General features: G+C 41.8%; 2 protein-coding genes across 13 annotated transcripts in view; one reads left to right on the forward strand and one right to left on the reverse strand.

Moving 5' to 3' along the window:
- MAPK6 (mitogen-activated protein kinase 6) overlaps positions 1 to 5,281 on the reverse strand; it is a 35,837-nt gene extending 30,556 nt beyond the window's left edge. The window contains exon 1 of one of the 2 annotated variants that reach the window (XM_030850356.2): positions 5,118 to 5,281. The gene's annotated coding sequence lies outside the window, so the exon portion shown is untranslated. Of the gene's footprint in view, positions 1 to 4,269; positions 4,418 to 5,117 lie in introns of those variants that run through there. The other variant, XM_030850358.2, reaches the window with a different exon arrangement.
- Positions 5,282 to 5,485: 204 nt separating this feature from the next.
- LEO1 (LEO1 homolog, Paf1/RNA polymerase II complex component) overlaps positions 5,486 to 19,228 on the forward strand; it is an 81,699-nt gene continuing 67,956 nt past the window's right edge. For 5 of the 11 annotated variants that reach the window (XM_060294254.2, XM_060294253.2, XM_060294252.2 and 2 more), the window contains exons 1-2: positions 5,497 to 6,222; positions 14,289 to 17,334. The gene's annotated coding sequence lies outside the window, so the exon portion shown is untranslated. Of the gene's footprint in view, positions 6,223 to 14,288; positions 17,335 to 19,228 lie in introns of all 11 variants that reach the window. The other 6 variants (XM_060294246.1, XM_060294245.1, XM_060294248.2 and 3 more) reach the window with 5 other exon arrangements.

Below are 19,228 nucleotides of genomic sequence, written 5' to 3' on the forward strand. Positions count from 1 at the left end.
AAGATAATTAAGGAATATTTACTTAACAGGTTATTTTTAATATTTTTAAATCCAAGTGAAAATATCTTTACTGAGACAAATGGGAAAATGCATATTCTTGCAACTTTGAGTGTCTACATTACTGAACACAGGAGTATCAATCAGATAATTGGCATTGTTTTATAATAACTACTAAAATAATATCTGGGCATATTAGAAAAGCAGGTAGTTAGAAACCTACCGTCTCTCCAATTTGTAAATGAAGAGGGAAATTATTAAATTAAGCCTAATCAGTTATTTTTTAGGGGTGATAAAAATATTTTATATTTTAATGTTATATGAACTCTCAACTCGACACATTTGTCAAAACTTATCAAACTGTACATCTTAGGATCACGCTCACCATGCTATAAATTCATACGTATCAGTTTTAAAATAAATTGCATATTTTTCATAAGTTATCAATTGCTTTTATAACATATCTATTTAATAAGTACCTAATACTTTTCTCAAGAATCAAGGAGAAAGATTAAATTTTTTTCCTTCAAAAAATCTGTTAGAAGAAAATTATACGTTAAAAGCCTAATCAGTTATTAAATTACAGCTTAGACTATTTTAAATTTAGTGTGGGCAAAGATCATCTAAATCTGTGCTGTCCAATATGGTAGCCACTAACTTCATGCAGCTATTTAAGTATAAATTAATTAAAATTACATATAATTAAATATTCAGTTCCTCAGGTGCACTAGCCACCTGTCAAATGCTCAACAGTCACATGTGGCTAGTGGTTATCTCATTGGACAGCACAGAATAAAACATTTCTATCATCACAGAAAGTTCTACTGGACAGTGATTAGATCCTCAATCTTCCTTTTGACTTTTTTTTTCAGGAGGGCCAATGGAAAGAGCAACTCAGAAGACCTGAGTTTTCCAAATCAGTCACTAACCAGCTGAGCAACTTATGTATGGTTACTTAGCAATGCTTCCAGAAATGAATGTGCATTTGAATCACCTAAGAATCTAGTTAAACTGCAGGTTCTAACACAGTAAGTCTTGAGATGGGGTCGAGATTCTGCACTTCCAACAAATTCCCAGGTGCTGCTAATACTGCTTGTCCAGAAATCACCCTGTGAGTAACAAGGTCTTAGATTTCTCTGGGCCTCAGTTTTTTTAGCTGTCAAATGATGTAACTGGGGGAAGATAATACCCATGACCCCTCCATAAAAACTAACATTTTATAGTTTTATAGTTGTATAGAATTAAATGCACACAGATTTCTCATACTCTTGAAGAAGCAGTCTCTTCCCTGAAGTAAATGCTAGGATTCTAACAAACAATTTTCGTGATACCATTTTTTCCCCATAAAAAAATATCAAATTTAAATGAATATCAATGGGAAAATGTGATTTGCTACAGACAATCAGTCTGGGTACTACTTTTCAGAAATGGATTTAAAAGGCTGACATGTATATAAGACAAACCTTTCTAAATGCATCACCTCCACATGACAAGCAACTCCCAGGAAAAAAAAGTAACTACAATTACATTATTGTTTTTATGAAGTCTCAGTCAGGGCTCTGAGCAATAAAACCGACCAAAATCCCCATACCCCTAGCAGGCAGTGGAGTAATGTAACAGGCCCACAAAACAGGCTGAAGGAGCTGACAGTGGGAAGCCAACAATGCCAGAAAGAATTTACTTTTGAGGCATCTTCTATTTTAACGTGGGCCCTAGAGCATGCAATGCAAACAAGGAACTGGATAGCAGTGGTGAGGCTCATAGTTTCATAAGGCAATACCTCATAGAAAGGAGATAGGCTAACACACCCAGTTTGTTTATAAATTCTGAATGAAGCATGACAGGTAATTACCTATATTCTCAAAACACACACACTGGAAATACATGTTCAACCTCTAAATGACAGGATGCTTTGAAAATCTATAATACTTTTAAATTTGTATTTTTAGATTTCCTTTAGTGGGAAATACAGTTTAAAGTTTGAATTAAATTTTACTAAAGCTCCCCTATATAAATCATACAACGTTCTTCCAAAATCTCTCCAAAGATCTGATTCTCATTAATACACTTTACTGCCCACAAACCCCTTCAAATAAATCACTGAGAAGATAAATCATATATACAAAGAAAAACTTGGGAGTGGGGAGTTTTTTCTCACTTTTAAAACAAACTGCTATCTCAATCTTCTTTTTTCCCTCAATCTTACTTTAAGCCAACCTGCTAAACAATGGCTTTCTACAATGGTCAAAATTATTTTATTACCAAATTTCAATGTAAGTCCTAAATTTGGAGCTGTACATTCAGCTTATCTTAGAAAAAGACTGATGAAAAAATAGTGCCTATAACAATACCTATTCTAAGTTGTCTTTATTAAAACAGCAAATTCACGTAGATCAGGAGAAAGCACTAAATATAATTCCATCAGAGTGAAATGTTCATATTAAGAGCTTTATCTGATTAAACACTGCTGTGCTTTTACAACACTTATTTAAACTACAGTAATTTCTAGATATTATAAAGATAACTTTTACATTACCAATGAAAACAAAAGGTTAATTTCTATCCACACCATAAAAGTACTATCTGTCCTTTGTAAATAATCCATAAGAAATCTCTCTCAATAATAACCAACGAACTGCTAGTATCAAGTATTTAATTGCAGCAACTAACCAGCAATTAATTTTACCTTTCCTCTCAACAAATATTACAGAATTCCACCTGCAGGATAAATGATATCCTTTTAAAATGCAATTTAAGAAGCCATTACTTTTTTACAGAAACTGTGGCTCCTCTTTGAGAGAGACAATTATAATGTGTACAGGAGAATTTTAGCCTATCATTTAAAAAAATACAGTGTGTAAAAAAAAGGCCACGTAGCAGTCCGTGGGCAGGATGAGTCATCACCCAACTCAAAACTTGCAGCACTTCTAAGCTTCCTCCTACCCGACCCCATCCCCTTCAGCAATGTACCCTGAGTCAGCAAACCTTCCTATTTTGTCAGTTATGAATTCTCACGATGCTTAAATGAACTTATGCAAAATGCTGCAACACTTTTAGTACTAACATTTGTCATTAGAACATGTGCTTTTTTCCTATTGCAAAATTAACTGATCTTCAATCTTCTCTGGATTCCTTCTTAATCACAGAAAGTAGCAAACACTTTTAATCCTCTTTTGCAAATAAATGAACTGCAAAATATGGTGATATATAATGGTTTTTCTAAATAATTCTCCATTTCCCAGAGTTTTTTTCTGAACAGTAATACTTAGGTGATTAAAACGTATCCTGCTCAAATCTGGCATATTTCCTACATGACTGCAATTACTGAATTTAGGACACCAATAAGCAATTTTACCAAGTTTCACAAGGCAATTCTTATTAAGTGATGTAACACATATATGGAAAAGGACTCCACGCTCCTTGGCACATGTAAACATGTTTGAACAATGACCCGTTAAAGAAGTGTAAAGTCTCTGCCACCCAATTAGAAATTATATTTCAAACATAAATATCTGACATTGCTAAGAAGAAACTCTAGAGGCAGTTCCCTTTCAGGGCCCAGTCCTGTTTGGTCCCTTCATTCTTCTAGCTCAGAACACTCATTCTTCTAGTCAGACCATCTCAGTTTCCCAACGTTAGAGAGAATGTGTCCAATCAGAACTTTAAATGACACGGCTAGGGCTTCCCTGGTGGCGCAGTGGTTGAGAGTCCGCCTGCCGATGCAGGGGACACGGGTTCGTGCCCCGGTCCGGGAAGATCCCACATGCCGCGGAGCGGCTGGGCCCGTGAGCCATGGCCGCTGAGCCTGCGCGTCCGGAGCCTGTGCCCCGCAACGGAAGAGGCCACAACAGTAAGAGGCCCGCGTACCGAAAAAGAAAAAAAAAAAAAAAAAAAATGACACGGCTAGACAAATCAAACAATCAGAAAACTACTCTGAAGCTGTTTTCGCTCCATTTTGTCCCCTGTTAATTTTTGTTTCCCTTGACAAACCATCTTGTACCTGTAAAAAAGTTAACACTCAGACTGACTTTGGGGAGCATTTTTAGCATTGAAGGAAAGAACATGAATTTTGCTGCAAATGCTGTAGGCTTCTAATTCCACCTCACCAGTTTCCCTTTACTGGACCTTTTCCAATGAGCGAGCAAAGGAAAAAATAAAACAGGAAAGGAATCAAAAATATCCTGCTCCGGGGCGCTCCCACATAACACCTGAACCAGTCTTACTAAGCCAAGGAACAAAAGGCGGCCAAAACGCCCTTAGTTTTCAACGCACCTCACCAAGTCAGGGAAAAATGCACAGCGGAGCGAGGAGGCCCCTTTTCAGTGAACTGACAAAACAAGTTTTCATTTGGGGACCTTCATGGACCACCACCGCTCCACGTCCCGAACGCAGCTCAGGCAAGGGTGTAGTAGAGGAGGAGGAAATTAGGAATTCCGATTCAGACGACTTTTTCTGTACCTCCTTTACGGCCACACTCAACTCAGGCAGAGGACTTCAGGGCTCTGAGCCGAGCCGGGTGAGCGGCGCGCTACGCAATTTGCCGAGTGCACTGGAGACTTTGCCCGGCCGGAGTCAGCTGAGGCCGAGTCACCCGAGTGGGATGGGGGAGGAGACGCGGGAGCATTTCGAAAGGCAGCGTGCCAGGAAGGCGAGACTCCGCGCCACCTCACGCTCCCGGGGCGGGCCGCCCTTCCCGGCCGCCGACCCGGGCCCGCCGGCGGGGCCGGGCCGGGCTTCGAACCCGCTGACCCGGGCGCGGGCGGCGGTGCGGTAGCCAGAAAGCGGGGCCCCGGGGCGGGCAGTCGCGGCCGGGCCCGGAACCGCGGCCGGCGAGGGGCGTGCCGGGTGGGAGGGGCGCGCCGGTCGCACTGCCGGCCCCACGCGGGGACCCCGGCCCGCCGCCCGCCGGCCCGCGCCGGCCAGGCCCGAGTTAGCGAGCCGGCGGGCGGGCCGGGGGCGGGCGGGAGACGGAACAAAAGCGCCTTTGTTGAGCGGCTGCAGCCGGAGGGTCACACACAATGGAGGGAGCCGGCTCCGCCGCCGCCGCCGCCGGGCCCGCCGCGGCGCCCTCCCGAGCAGCCCCGCCGGCGCGCCCTGCACACGTACACACACATACTCACGGGACTTCTCCGACTCATCGAGGGAGTGCGGGGCCCACGGACAGCCCCCTGTGTCGGCTCAGGTCTCCGGCTGTGCTGGCGGCAGCGGCGTCTCCGAGGCTCTCGCTTTGCCGCAGTCGCCGCCATGTAACCCCGACCCGCGAGAGAGGGCGAGGAAGGGGGCGGGGTTTCCAGGAGCCACGCCCTCTCACGTCACAGGCTCACTCCACGGGTGCCCCCGCCCCCGCCCCTGCCCCAGACCAGCCCCGCGCGCCGGCCGGCGCCGGAATTTCCAACGTCGGTGTTTGGGTTCCGCGTGGTGCAGGGGCTGCAGGAGAGGCACGCGGGCTCGTCAGGCGTCTCGCGTGGGGTGGGGTGGGGTGGGGTGGGCTGGACTGGGCCAGGCCGGGGGGCTGGCGCGGAGGTAAACAGACGGGCCCTGTTCGCTCTACGTGCCCCAGCATTAGAGGGCGAAATGACCAAACTCTTTGCGAGCGTTTACTGCGTACCTACTACGTGCAAGGTACTGGACAACCTAGAGGAATAGGCCATTGTCCCCGTCTCCGGGGAACTGGGAGGATGGACCCGAAGATATATGGGCTAGAAAACAGCAGCCATCGAACAAGGCAAACCGTTAAAGGTCAGGTGCTAAGGAAGGCTTCTAAATGAGGTTGCCACTGGTGACCTTTCAGCTAAATGAGGAGCCCATGAAACCAGAGGAGGTGAGAGGATGGCTGTTCCTTCGGAGGGAACAGAATGAGCAAAGACAGGGAAGAGGAGAGCACCTGGCTTGTTGCAGGAACTGGGACTAGGCCAGTTTGAGGGAAGTGTAGAATTTGAGCAGGAATGTACTGTGAGATAAGTGGGAAACGTAGATTGGTGCCTTCTTGGGCTCACTTGGACGAAAAACAAGCTTATTTTATCCATCATGGCTTACTGAATCCGAGAAGCCATCTAGTGTTTATGTGAATTGTATGTAGGTATTTATAAAATTAGAGACGCAGGTCAACATATTTTTTCAATGACTTATTCACCATTCCTGATGAGAACCAAACGTTTGGCAGCCCTTTATCCATTATTATGCGCATCCTGAAGCTTCAAGCACGAGGCAAAGACCACTTCAAAGGTAACATAGTGGCTTGAAATTAAGTGGTTGGGATGGAGTTTGAATGTTTTATATTTTTTATATTTAAAACAATACCATCTGAATACCAGGTGTGGAGGGCACAGTGAGTAGACAAAACCAAGAGAAAGGGGAAGGTTGTCCTAACCACAGGATTTCTTATTTCTGGATGCAGCCTTTCTGCAACAAGAGCTCCTTCCCTGTGACCATTGTACATCCCTGCAGCCCCTGCTCTAGGCTCCCCTGAGATTCCTAAGACATCTTTTCCTCCCCCATCCATCAATGTTTGATCACTAGGAGGAGGGGGTACAGGATAAGTACTGTGCCTTCGCTCAAGGAGGTTATAATGTGTCAGCTCTTAACTTCCGTCAAAGACCACCAAAATAACCTGTTGATCAAGCAAAGACAAATGTATTACAGGAGGTAAGAGAAACCACTGTGTTGACAGAGTCTTAGTAGCATCTCAAAGAGGGAGGTCAAGAGTGGGATGGTTTCAGAGGGTCAGGATTAATTTAAGACAGGTCTTTCAATGAAAGCATGATTGAGATGGGACTAAATTTGTTATATAATCTTTTAGGATTAGTAGACACAAGGAGGGAGAGAGTTTTGAAGCAAACCTAGAAAAGTCAACAATGGTTTGATAAACGCAAGAGTAATTTTGTTGAGAAGGGGCTGTTTACCCTGATGAAGGCTAGGTCGGTTGTAGTCTGTTGTTCAGTCAAATGGACTTTGAGGAAGTTCTTGAAACTGCAATAAAGTTACTTGCAACTTCATTTTTTCAGACAAGAATTTCTTGGGATTGAAGTCATGTTTATGCAGATGTTAGGGTTGTAAAGTCATGTTGAGGTAGTCGGTTTTAGTTCTTAATCCTATTGTGCGGCTGTAAGTAGTCTTAAGTTCTCAGTTTTTCAAACTGCCATACACAGTGAAATCATTTTGGTGGATTATGATCTGCATTTTTTTCTTAATGAAATAGAGAAAATAAAACCAAACTAGAGACCATAGTCTATAACAAAGGGTAAACACTTTTGTGAAACTTTTGTTTTGGTTATGTATCATATTCCAACAAATCTAAAATGTCATCAATTATGACAGACCGTTATTTTATGTACTATGAAGAAAGCGAAAACTATCAAAATAATGATACCCTATTGCTACATCCTGATCTCAGAGATATTAAAATGGAGGAAGTACTTCTTAAAATTGTTGAACTATAAGGTATCTATAAATGTGCCAGTTGGATTACAGTGGCACTGTTTATTGCTCATTATTGCTATGAGCTATGTTATTGTTAAAAAGAGTTTGAAAGCCACTGTTGTAGTGGAAGAATGCAGGAAAGGAACAGGTAAAGTACACCATAAGGCAGCTTGAGATTAGTGCGTCCTGAACAGAGATGCAAATTACCTGCTCTTGTTGGAAGGAACAATTCATAAAGGACTGGGAACATCAGGAAAGTTCCAACAAGAAGACAGAGCATTTGAGCTGGGCTTGATTCCATCAGGAAGTATGAGGAAAAAAGAAATTTCAGGATGAGAGGGCAGAGTGTACAAAGTCATGAATGTGCTGGGCACACTTTGGTAAAAAGTCTTACAGGCCTGGGGGAATGAAGGCAAGTTAGCACCAGTTGAGAAAGCCTTATTTGGATGCCAGAACTTTTGGATTTATGCTAAAGGCAGAAGGAGAGGAATTTAGATGATTCACCTAGTATTTTAGAGTCATAATTCTGCTATGAATGGGAAGGGTAGATTAGATGAGCAAGAGGTTGGCAACAGGAAGAGGGCAGGAGGATCCATTGTTGTTTTCTGCTCTGTATCCAGTCTGCTTTACACTGGTAACAATACTCTAATGTCCTTTAAGGAGCCCTTTCCTGTATAAGTCAGAATTCTTTTTGTTACAGTGGCAGAAAACCCAATCCAAACTCTGGTTTAAGCATGAGAGAAAGTGAGAGAATGTGTCTCGATTGGGCACAGAATGGGGATGACAATACAAGTGATATTCTTGGAGCCAGATCAACTGGACTCCATGAGGGGAAAGTCTTGAATTACCCAGTTGCTCCCATTTTGCCTATTTGAGTTTAAATTCCCTCATTAGACTACTTATTTTATCTTTTTCCATTCTGATGACCATCTTCCCATGAAAATAAACTGTCAATATCTTGATTTTCAAGATGAAGGGAAAAGCGGATTTTAGAAATAAGACCACTAAGCTTGATGCCAATTCCTGGAAATTTTCTAATGTAAATCATTGAACATGATATGTTAGGGAAAATATAACAGTTAATAGGAGTCATCATGGATTCTTGTCAAGTAAATCATGACAAAGAAATACCACTTCCTTTCTTGATAGGATTATTACATTACTAAACAAAGATGTTGGTCATTTCAAAAAGTCAAGACACTTTTGTGGATAAGATTGAGAAATATGGGTTTAGATAATTGCAGAGAATTGATTCAAAGAGTGCTAATTACTGGAGTGACATTAATCTTGAGGCCTCAAATTCTCAAGAAGAGCAATGCAGATTTGTCCTCCTTTGTCCAGACCTGAGCAATATTTTTATCAATGTTTTGAGTTAAGATATCAAATTTGAGGAAGATATAGAACTCAGATCAGAATATGATGACAGAATAGTTATTCAAAATCATGATTTTTCTTTTAAAGAAGATGACATTTGGCTGCAATAAATACAAAGTGTAGTATCTTTGTTCAGAAAAATCATTTGAAAGGGGCCAGGATTTGGGGAACAGCTTGACCTGATAATGTAACTATAAGTTACAGATATTCATGCAGTGTGAGCTGTCACCGAACAACTAACAAAATGTAGACTGTGTTAATGCAAAACAGTGTTCAGTTCACGGGGGCACCAGACCTATGCTATTCAGCTCAGGATTTCTGAACTCATGTGTTCAAATATAGATACCACATAAAAAGAGCTACCTTGCATAACAAATCAGAATTCATTAGGAAGAGACATCTAGGAAGAGTGTGGAAACCATTTTTTCTCTGAAGAAAAGATGAGGGAATTGGGTCTGCTTAACGTGCAGAAAAGCAATTTGCTGAAGGGTTGTTATGCAGAGAAGAGAGTAGATTTATTCCATGTTGCACTGGAGTTCAAATCTAAGACCACCAGGAGGGCTATTACAGAGAGAAAGATTTTGAATCAGTGTAAGAAAGGACAGTTTTGGATATTGGAACTGAGCTACAGTGGACAGGACCTCCTGGTGAAGAGCGCTACATCACTGGAAGCATTCAGTCAGAAAACAATGGCCACCTGTCAGGGATGCTATAAAAGAAATTGCTGGGGGGAGGAGGGACCTGCAAAGAGGTGATAACATCCGAGGTCTTCTCTAACTATTGATAGAAGCTTCTATGTGTTGATGTTTATACTCTCAATTTAAAATGATTGCATTCCTAGACATGGTTTCTAAAAGAACACATTGTAATTTGATTTGTAAACAAAAGAACTTTCCACTGAAGAAATTGGTTGCCAAGTACAGTTGATTCTTGTTGTTTGTGGTAGTTATGTTCTGTAAAGTCACTTTGAGCACTGAATTAGTAACTGCTGAACCATTGCTTCTAAGGGAAATACAGGATTACTTTCCTGCAAACCTCTGGTCATGTTTTCACCAACCAGTCAATACATAACCTTGTTTTATGTGTGCTTCTTTAAAGACATCTTATTTAATATATGTTGTTGATTCATTAACATTGAACTCTGACCAATAGCACTGTAACTCATGCTGAATGAAGCTTATCTAACACATACTTTCTCCGAAAGGCATATCACAGCTTTCTTACATTTATAGCCAGCACATCAGAACTATGCTTGGGGACCATTTTAAACAGCTAAATCACCAACAAAAAAGCAAAAAATGCAAAAAACATGGTGCTAACTAGACCACAGAAAGGACATTTGTTTATAATGTGAGAGTTGAAACAAGAAGGCAGAGTGTTGCCTCGTTCAACCTCAGTGGGAACATACACAGAGGGCAACAATTTTTTCACCACTCTGCATGTCAGAAATGCTGTGAGTATTGATTTACGGGTTCCAAATAAATTTTAGCAAGTAGGCAAATTCGCAAGCAATCTGCGAATAATGAGGATTGACTGTAGTTAAAGATTATGAAGAGAATGTTTTCAGTCAAGATCCAGTGAAGCTGTATCTAAAGTTCAATGAGAGGCAGATCACATGAAGGTTTTTTGAAGCGAGAGACACCTGTAAAGGAAGATCAAGGGTCCTACATTTAACGTGATGGGGCAGCAAAGAGCTTACTCCTTGGGAGAATGGTAATAGCATTTATCAAGTAACGTGTTTCAGGTAAACACTTTGTAAACATTATTTCATTCTCTTAGGCTATGGTAAATAGGATTTTGTAGGAAAGCTGCAATAAACTACTTAAATTTTTTAGACAAAACCTGGCTTTCCTTGTAACAAAATCTCTGAAACAATCTGTACACGTACTTTTTATTTATTTATTTATTTATTTTTGGCTGCGTGGGTCTTCGTTGCTGTGCACGAGCTTTCTCTAGTTGCGGCGAGCAGGGGCAACTGTTCATTGCGGCGCACATGCTTCTCCGCGCGAGCTCTAGAGTGCAGGCTCAGTAGTTGTGGCGCACAGGCTCCGAGGCACGTGGGATCTTGCCGGACAGGATCTTCCCGTGTCCTGCACTGGCAGGCGGGTTCTTAACCACCTCACCACCAGGGAAGTCCCTTCACTTTCTTTTTGAACAATGGTTATATAACTAAATATGTAAATGTACTGGGAAATACCTATTGGGGTAATTTTACAAAAATAGCAAGTAATCAAAGGATCCTCCCTGTAATTTATCTGCCTTGAAAGTCAGTATTTTGTGGAAGTCGGATAAATTTGTAGAAATGGTAGAATTAAACGACTAATACAATAGTTGTAGCTCCCGCCTGCCATACACACACCTACACGCATACTTTTTAAGAGGAGCAGAGAGATGGTGACACTCTTGGCTTTAGGGAAATATGGTCCAAAGGTTTTCTTATTTTCACTCTGTCCATCCTCCTCCTATCTTGAGAGCCCCATTAGCGTAAGGAGAACAGATGCTCCTGAGTTCTGGAGATAGTCCGTATTTTTGAAACTTGAACGCTTGAGACCACAGTCTTCTATAAACATCCTCAGTTTTTGAGAACAACCTGGGCCTCCAGCACATGACCAATGCAAATAAAAGATTAGACAAGGTGTTCCATAGCCCATCCACAGAGTGATAAATATTTTGAGTTGTGGGGGCAAAGCAGCTTTCAGTACACAAGGTCATTTCCCCTCCTTTTTGTACTCCAAAATAGTCAAGCTATCTGTCATTTGGGGAAGAAGGTAATCACTATCTGTTAACTCTAAGTAAACATGCTGAAGGTGTGTTTACATTGGTTATTCTGAGTGCTCAAGTTATCAACCAGTATATAATATGGTGCAGTAGGTCTACCTTCCACAATGTGATCTCCTTCTATTTGACATATTTTGCCAGCTGGCAGTTACCACCACTGGAAGAAACTTCCCTGAAGATGTCATCCCCAGAGACCAGTACCCACCTTGAGTCTTTTGTTTGTTTGTTTGTTTGTTTATGGCTGCATTGGGTCTTTGTTGCTGTGCTCGGGCTTCCTCTAGTTTTGGCGAGCAGGGGCTATTCTTCATTGTGGTGCACGGGCTTCTCATTGTGGTGGCTTCTCTAGTTGCAGGACACAGGCTCTAGGCACACGGGCTTCAGTAGTTTCAGCACATGGGCTCAGTAGTTGTGGCTTGTAGGCTCTAGAGAGCAGGCTCAGTAGTTGTAGCGCACGGGCTTAGTTGCTCCGCAGCATATGGGATATTCCCAGACCAGGGATCAAACCCGTGTCCCCTGCATTGGCAGGTGGATTCTTAACCACTGCGCCACCAGGGAAGTCCCACCTCTGGAGTCTTGACTGAAGCCTTCACTGTTTCTAGCAATACCCTAGGAGTGGTATTCTGAAAGGGAAATGGCCAGACCCTCAGGAGGCTTAAGATCCATCTGCCCATCCTGTGTAGCTCTATCCCTGTGAATTCCTACCCTAGGCTACCACAGACCTCCCCCACCTTTGGCCTCCACCCCACCCCATATCCAGGGCATTATGCAGGACCACACGCTCAGAAACACCCCATGCTTGGTTTAATACTCTCCTATTGCCATCTTGAAATTCCTAATAAGTTTATCTTTGAACTCATGTTTTGTAGTGCATTTGGATGGGACAATAGAGTATGCATGTGAGCAGAAGAGAGGCGCAATGGGTGTCCACTGTTCCTTGCCACCCCATTCACATATAGCTTTCTTAGGGCCCCATAAGCACAGAATTCTGGTGGACCCAAAAGGCATTGGAGTTCAGTGAAACAAAGCAAGTGAGTATAAGGTTTGTTACATCTACAACTGAGTAACTGGGGGTGCTGATAGCTCTGAGAGGCCATGCTTTCCACTGGAACCAGAACTTGCTTCAAACGCAGAAAGAAGGCAGTGGAGTTCTAGGAAGCACAAATGATCAAGGAACCCTATTGCATCCTTTCTTGCGTTACTTCCCCATATTAGCCAACAGCCTAGGCCAAAACATTTCTTTTGTCCTTTCAGCCCTTATTTACTCCTCAGTAAGTCAAAGGTAGAGACTGTTGGTTGAATGTGTGTATCAAGAAATGAAATAATAATCGTTAAGTTAGTTTTCTGCAGTCTTTTCCACTGCTCTGGTGAGAACAAAATATATATGCATGTAGGAGCTGCAACATAGAAATTGTGTCATTTTGGTGATTTCACATAGGAGTTAAATACTCATATTTGTATTTCAAACTCTATTTGCATCTTACAATATAAAAATTAATTATAAAAGTCATGCTGACAACTTAAATTTTTAATTTTTCCTTACTTAAAATATTAGTTATGATTATTGACTATCTAAATTAAACACCATAAGTCAAGAGAGAGAGACCAGAAGAAAGGGAAAAGGCTTTATATTTTGGTACCTTTAGCTCCATCCATTTTTTTTCTACTTTTTGAATAAGAGGCCCCAGAAATTATGTAGCCAGCTTTGAACCCCCCACCCCACCCCCCCAAAGAATCCCAACAGCCCTGCTCCGGAGATGGTGGATCAGGGAAAGACTCCACACCTGACCCCACTGTCTTCACTGACAGGGTTAGGTCAGGAGAGGTGAGAGAGTATCTCTGCCCCATGGACCAGGCATCCAAGGCTGCTGCAGTGCCCAGCTGCCCTCAGGCAGGAGCTGCATTTCCTGTAGTAAACACACTGGCTTCTGCTCATGGAGGTAGGAAGTGGGGGAGGAAGGAAGTCCGTATTCTGCTGCTGGGGCACATTTTCCCATGGAAACAATGCTGTAGGTCACAGTTCTCATCCTCTCATAATCAAGCTGCTTGTGGCCTAAATGGGCTTCTAACAGTCAGCCTGAGGACCTACCAGTATTTGTCACATTGTTTCTCTGGGGAAAATGCATTTTCAGTTTCAAACAACTAAGAAGTCAACTTTTGGGAACATAACTCAGTCATACAGGAACTATCTTTATTTTCTTAGCTCAGGAGAAATGCTGAGAACACAGAGAAGGATGGTGTCTGTAAGACCCAGATAAACAACTCAACATTAACGAGAAGGTTAGTAATAGTAATAACTTCACTTTATTCTCTGGGTGGTATGAAGAGTCCAGTCCTAAAGATTTGCAGCTTGAAGAACTTGATTGCAGGTTCACCATGGTTGATTGGTCTCTAGCAACCAACACATACCAACCAAACCCAAGAGACTGCACTATAAACCAGATGCCAATTCATAAAGAACACAAGAAAAGCTGTGCTGAGTTGGACAAAAGATTCGTCTGGTCTGGTATTCTCTGACAATGGCTGTGAATTCTATGTGTTACTGTAAACTCTAGTGTGGGGCATAGTATCTGAATATAGTGTCCTCCCAATAAAATGTTTGTTGAAAACGAAGTGTTTTTGAATATTATAATTGACCTCTATGACATAAACTTCAGAAAGGTAAATAAGAGTTTCCTCCAAATATCCACTTATTTACTCCTTTTTTTTTTTTTTTTTTGCAGTACGCGGGCCTCTCACTGTTGTGGCCTCTCCCCTTGCGGAGCACAGGCTCCGGACGTGCAGGCTCAGCGGCCATGGCTCACGGGCCTAGCCACTCCGCGGCATGTGGGATCTTCCCGGACCGGGGCACGAACCCATGTTCCCTGCATCGGCAGGCGGACTCAACAACTGCGCCACCAGGGAAGCCCTTTACTCCTATTTTTAAAGCAACTTTCTTCTTAGGGAATCTGTTTGATTATTTTAGTTGCTCTTTTCTCTCACCTGGTATACTGACTAGGCTCTTTTTTAAGGTTTTGGGGCAGAATTAGATGCTTGACCCCAGGTATAGCTTCATTATCATTTTGTTGAATATAGGACAAAACAGTGCTTTCAGTTTTGTTTTCCATGTTTTTAGCAAGGAGGCTAAGAACTTGGAAATTATTGCTATATGACTTTAAGAAACAGTCAACAATAACTCATGGTTCTTTTTCTTGAAATAAAACATAGCTCCAAGCTCATCTTTCAAGTGTCCTTCAGACTAACAACCTAAATGCATTATCCAAAATCAGTACAGAATGAAACTAATTTGCCATACTTCTGTCCACTCACATAGCCTTGTTTATTTATCTTCAATTTAGATTGATCTGCTTGGTGTTTACTACTCTGGAAAGCTTAAGGACACCTCAGCCTAGTGACTTTTCTTTTTTTTTTTGCGTTATGCGGGCCTCTCACTGTTGTGGCCTCTCCCATTGCGGAGCACAGACTCTGGACACGCAGGCTCAGCAGCCATGGCCCATGGGCCCAGCCGCTCCACGGCATGTGGGATCCTCCCGGACCGGGGCATGAACCCGTGTCCCCTGCATCGGCAGGCGGACTCTCAACCACTGCGCCACCAGGGAAGCCCCTGTGACTTTTCTTATATGAGCCCACTTTCAAACAGTCTATGAAAAGTTTTAAGTAAGTCCCCTAGCAGTAATCCTTGAGGACTCTACTCTGAAATCAGAAAAATCCATCTGGTATTGGGGAACCAACAGTAGTCAGCAGACCTGCATACTGGCACCAGTTCTGCCACTTGTTAGGGTACAGGCAAGTCATTTAATCTTATCATAAAAATGCCTCTCCTCCCTTGCAGGTTTGTTCCAAGGATTTCATGAGATAATGTGTGTGAAAGCACTCTGAAAATGCTAAACGACTGTATAAATAAGTGGTGCTATTAATATCTCCACCCAGAAGCTTGCCTGTTTAAACCACGGTTTCCTAAAGTTAAGGCAGCTCTCTCTTTCATTCAATTCATTCCACAGATATTCTTTAAGTGCCTACTTTACCCAACATAGAACTTTGTCCCCATTTTCTGAGTAACTTAGTTAAGTAGGGCTTTTCTTCAACGTTTAGTATGTAAATTTGTAAACACTTTTTTTTTTTTTAAATGTAGCTTTCACTGTTTCTATGCTTATTTATCCCTCAAAGAATTGTGGTCAAATAGTGAAACATGAGACATGCCGTAGCATGCTGCAAAGGTAGAAGGCCAGAAGAGTCTCTGCCTGCATCTCCCACAGAAAACAGGAGTGTCTTCTATGCAGCCCAGGAGAGACGAAGGGAAAGTTCAGACAGGGTATAGCTGATGGCATAGTGAGAAGGGGAGGAGGAGGAACTGTATATAACTTCTCAGATCCCAACAATCAGTATTATAAGAAATAGATTTACTTACATGAAAGCAGCTTACGGAAATCTCCTTTAGCTGGTGGCCCATTCAGCAAAGAAAAATTTCTTCCAGTTTTAGAAGCTTCTGAAGGTTTATAAATACTGTTTCCAAAGGAAATATAAAAGGCAAGTGATTCTTGGAGAAGAGGAAAAAAGACAGATTTAAAAAAATGATTTAGCTGTACAGCAGGTTATGAAGGAGGGAAAAGGAAGAGATTAAAATGATTCTTTCCCTCCTCCCTCTGTGACTCAGAGATTAATTTTAAAAATAATCTTCATCCCAGTATGGGAAGCTGAGCAAAGACTCACATCTTCACATTCCAAGTTCCATGATGGCCTTGGAGAGGAAAGGAGCAAAAGGAAGAGGGAGATAGGAAACAGTAACAATTAAAGATAATCTGGAAGAGGCTTTACCTACTCAGAAGAGGTGAGATGAAATTAAAGGCAGGTCTAGCTGTGATGAAATAGGCATTTTCTGTTATCGCCCTATTCTGAAGTATGTTGTATCAGCAAGGATGAAGCCTCAACTTGTCTTTTCATTCTTACCTCCCACTAACTCTTCTGGTGATCCATATTTTACTCATTCAAATGAATTTTCATCTTTCAACACCATTCCTCTTTCTTTGTAGCAGCAACAGAAGGCTTTTTTCTAGGTGTTTCCTAAGTCACATTTAATTTATGTAAGCATGTTCATTTTTTTAAAGTTTTTTTAAATTTTGAAAGTATTAAAACTTACAGAAAAGTTGTACACATAGCATAATGAACTTTTTTTTAACTGACTAATTTGAGAGTAAGTTGCTGGCATGACATCTGTGGTGGAAATTGAGATGCATTGACCAGATACCCTTCATGGAAGGACTTGTTGCTCAACTGTGAGGTCAACAAGCATCTGTCCACTGTCATTCCCTTCAGGGTTGGCCTCATCTGCAGAGAGCTACCTTGCCCAAGGAGATGCCCCTTTCCCAGGTGGCCCAAATCCAAGGACTGATCAAGGGAAGGATAGAGCGGCCTGGCTATTTTGGCCCTGTGCAGGGCAACTTCAATGGGCCATTTCTGCTCAAGAGCTCCCAATGGGGTTAGTTGAGTTTATCAGCCTGTATCTCAGATCAACATCTTCCTCTGCCCAATTCTGTTTTCTTTCCTCCAACCCATAGACATGGATCTCAAGAGCTCGCCTTCATAATTATCCTGAACACTAAAGTCTGTCTCAGAGTCTGCTTCCTGGAAAACCCAAACTGCCACAGTTGGAGCCAGGAGAGATCAAGAAAGCAGATGATAAGATGGGGTTTTGAAGCTGGATCACTACCCGGCTGGTATGAGGACCTCATCACTGGTGATGGATGGAGCACGGATAGTCCTTGGCATAAGGTAACAGTACAGTTACTAACACTTTCACCAGTGGTGAATTGGGATAGTATACTAGTGAAAGAGAATGTATTAGTTGATACCATATATGGAGAAAATAGTAACTATAAGGACAGTGGGATTGGATGGTTATTGCTTAGCTCTATTAAAGCTCTAGGAGAAGAAAACAAAAAGCTAAGAGAGTGGCTAACAGGCAACTGAAAGCCAAGTATGAAAGCCAGAGGGTCTCTTTGGTAAAGAGGCTTTCATAACCTGCAGAGGGAGTGCAGAGAAGGCTGAGGACCAGACCACACTAAATCATCAGTGTGGCCAAGCTCCAAAGAAGGTTAAACTACTAATAAACTAGGTCTCCTAATCCAAGGACAGGGCTGTTGTTGGGAAAGAATGAGACCCTGACACATGGGATGGAGACATTTGAATTGATGCCCCCCAATATCTTATATTCCCAGGTTCCTTTTGATCCTCTGAGCCTGCAGAAGTGAGCCACCCTTTTCTACTAAGAGCCATACACGCCCCTAACTTGAGACAATGCCAGGGCCTCTTCCTGCAATACAACATGTGTCTCCTCAGGATCGTCCCCCACCAATCCTCCTGTCCACTAAATCTATAACTAGGGTTAAGTGGCAGCATAATCCAGCTGGGGGCATGCTAGGCCTGAGAGGGGAGGAAAGAAACCATATCCCAAAGGAGTGAAAAGATTTAACCAGCATGGATTGCAGGAGGTGGGGGAATACACATGGGACTAGATTCTGAGGGTACTTGATCAAGGGGGATAGAACATAAGATTCAAAAACAATTTGGGTACATTCTCCCAAAATATAAGATTTATACTCTGTCAAAAGACCCCAGGAATTGGTGCAAACTTACTAGTAAGATGGCTCCTATGAAGCATGGAAAAAGTGATGACCCATGCTAAGAGATATCAAAATGCCATAAATGTCTTGGCAGATGGTAGAGGAAAGGATTAAAACACTAAGGGAAATCAAAAATAATAAAATACCTAGGAGTAAATTTAATAAGACATATACATTGAAGACTACAAAACTTTGTTGAAGGAAATGGAAGAAGACCTAAATTAATGGAAAGATATTCCATGTTCATTTATTGGAAGATTAATCTCCAAATTGATCTGTAGATTCAAGGTAATCCCTATCAAAATCCCAGCTGGCTGTTTTGCAGAAATTAACAAACGGATCCAAAAATTCATATGGAAATGTCAGGGACCTCGAAAACCAAAACAATTTTGAAAAAGAACAAAGGTGGAGGGTTCAATTCCCAGTTTCAAAACTGACTACAAAGCTATAAAAACAGTGTGGTACTGGTATAAGGATAGACATGTAGATCAAGGGAATAGAATTGAGGGTCCAGAAATAAACCTACACATTTATGGGCAGTGGATTTTCAACAAGAATGCCAAAAAAATACTATGAAGAAAGAATCGTTTTTTCCAGCAAATGGTGCTATCCACATGCAAAAGAAAGAGTTTGGACACTTATCTCCCAAAATACACAAAAATTAACTTAAAATGAATCATAGTCTTAAATGTAAGAGCTAACACTGTAAAACTCTTAGAAAAAAGTAAGTGTGAATTTTTGTGACCTTGTATCAGGCAATGGTTTGTTAGACATGACACAAAACACAGTCAACCAAAGTTGCACTTCATCAAAATTAAAAGCTTTTGTGCTTCAAAGGACACCACCAAGAAAGTCAAAGACAACCTACAGAATTGGAGAAAATATTTGCAAATCATATTCTGATAACAGTCTAGAATCCAGAATTTATATATATATATGTAAACTTAACAGTAATGACAAATAACCCAATTTTAAAATAGACAAAAGATTTGAATAGTCATTTCTTTTTTTTTGAATAGTCATTTCTTTAAAAAAGATATACA

The sequence above is a fragment of the Globicephala melas genome, chromosome 2, assembly GCF_963455315.2.
Source record: "Globicephala melas chromosome 2, mGloMel1.2, whole genome shotgun sequence".
Lineage (NCBI taxonomy): Eukaryota > Metazoa > Chordata > Mammalia > Artiodactyla > Delphinidae > Globicephala > Globicephala melas.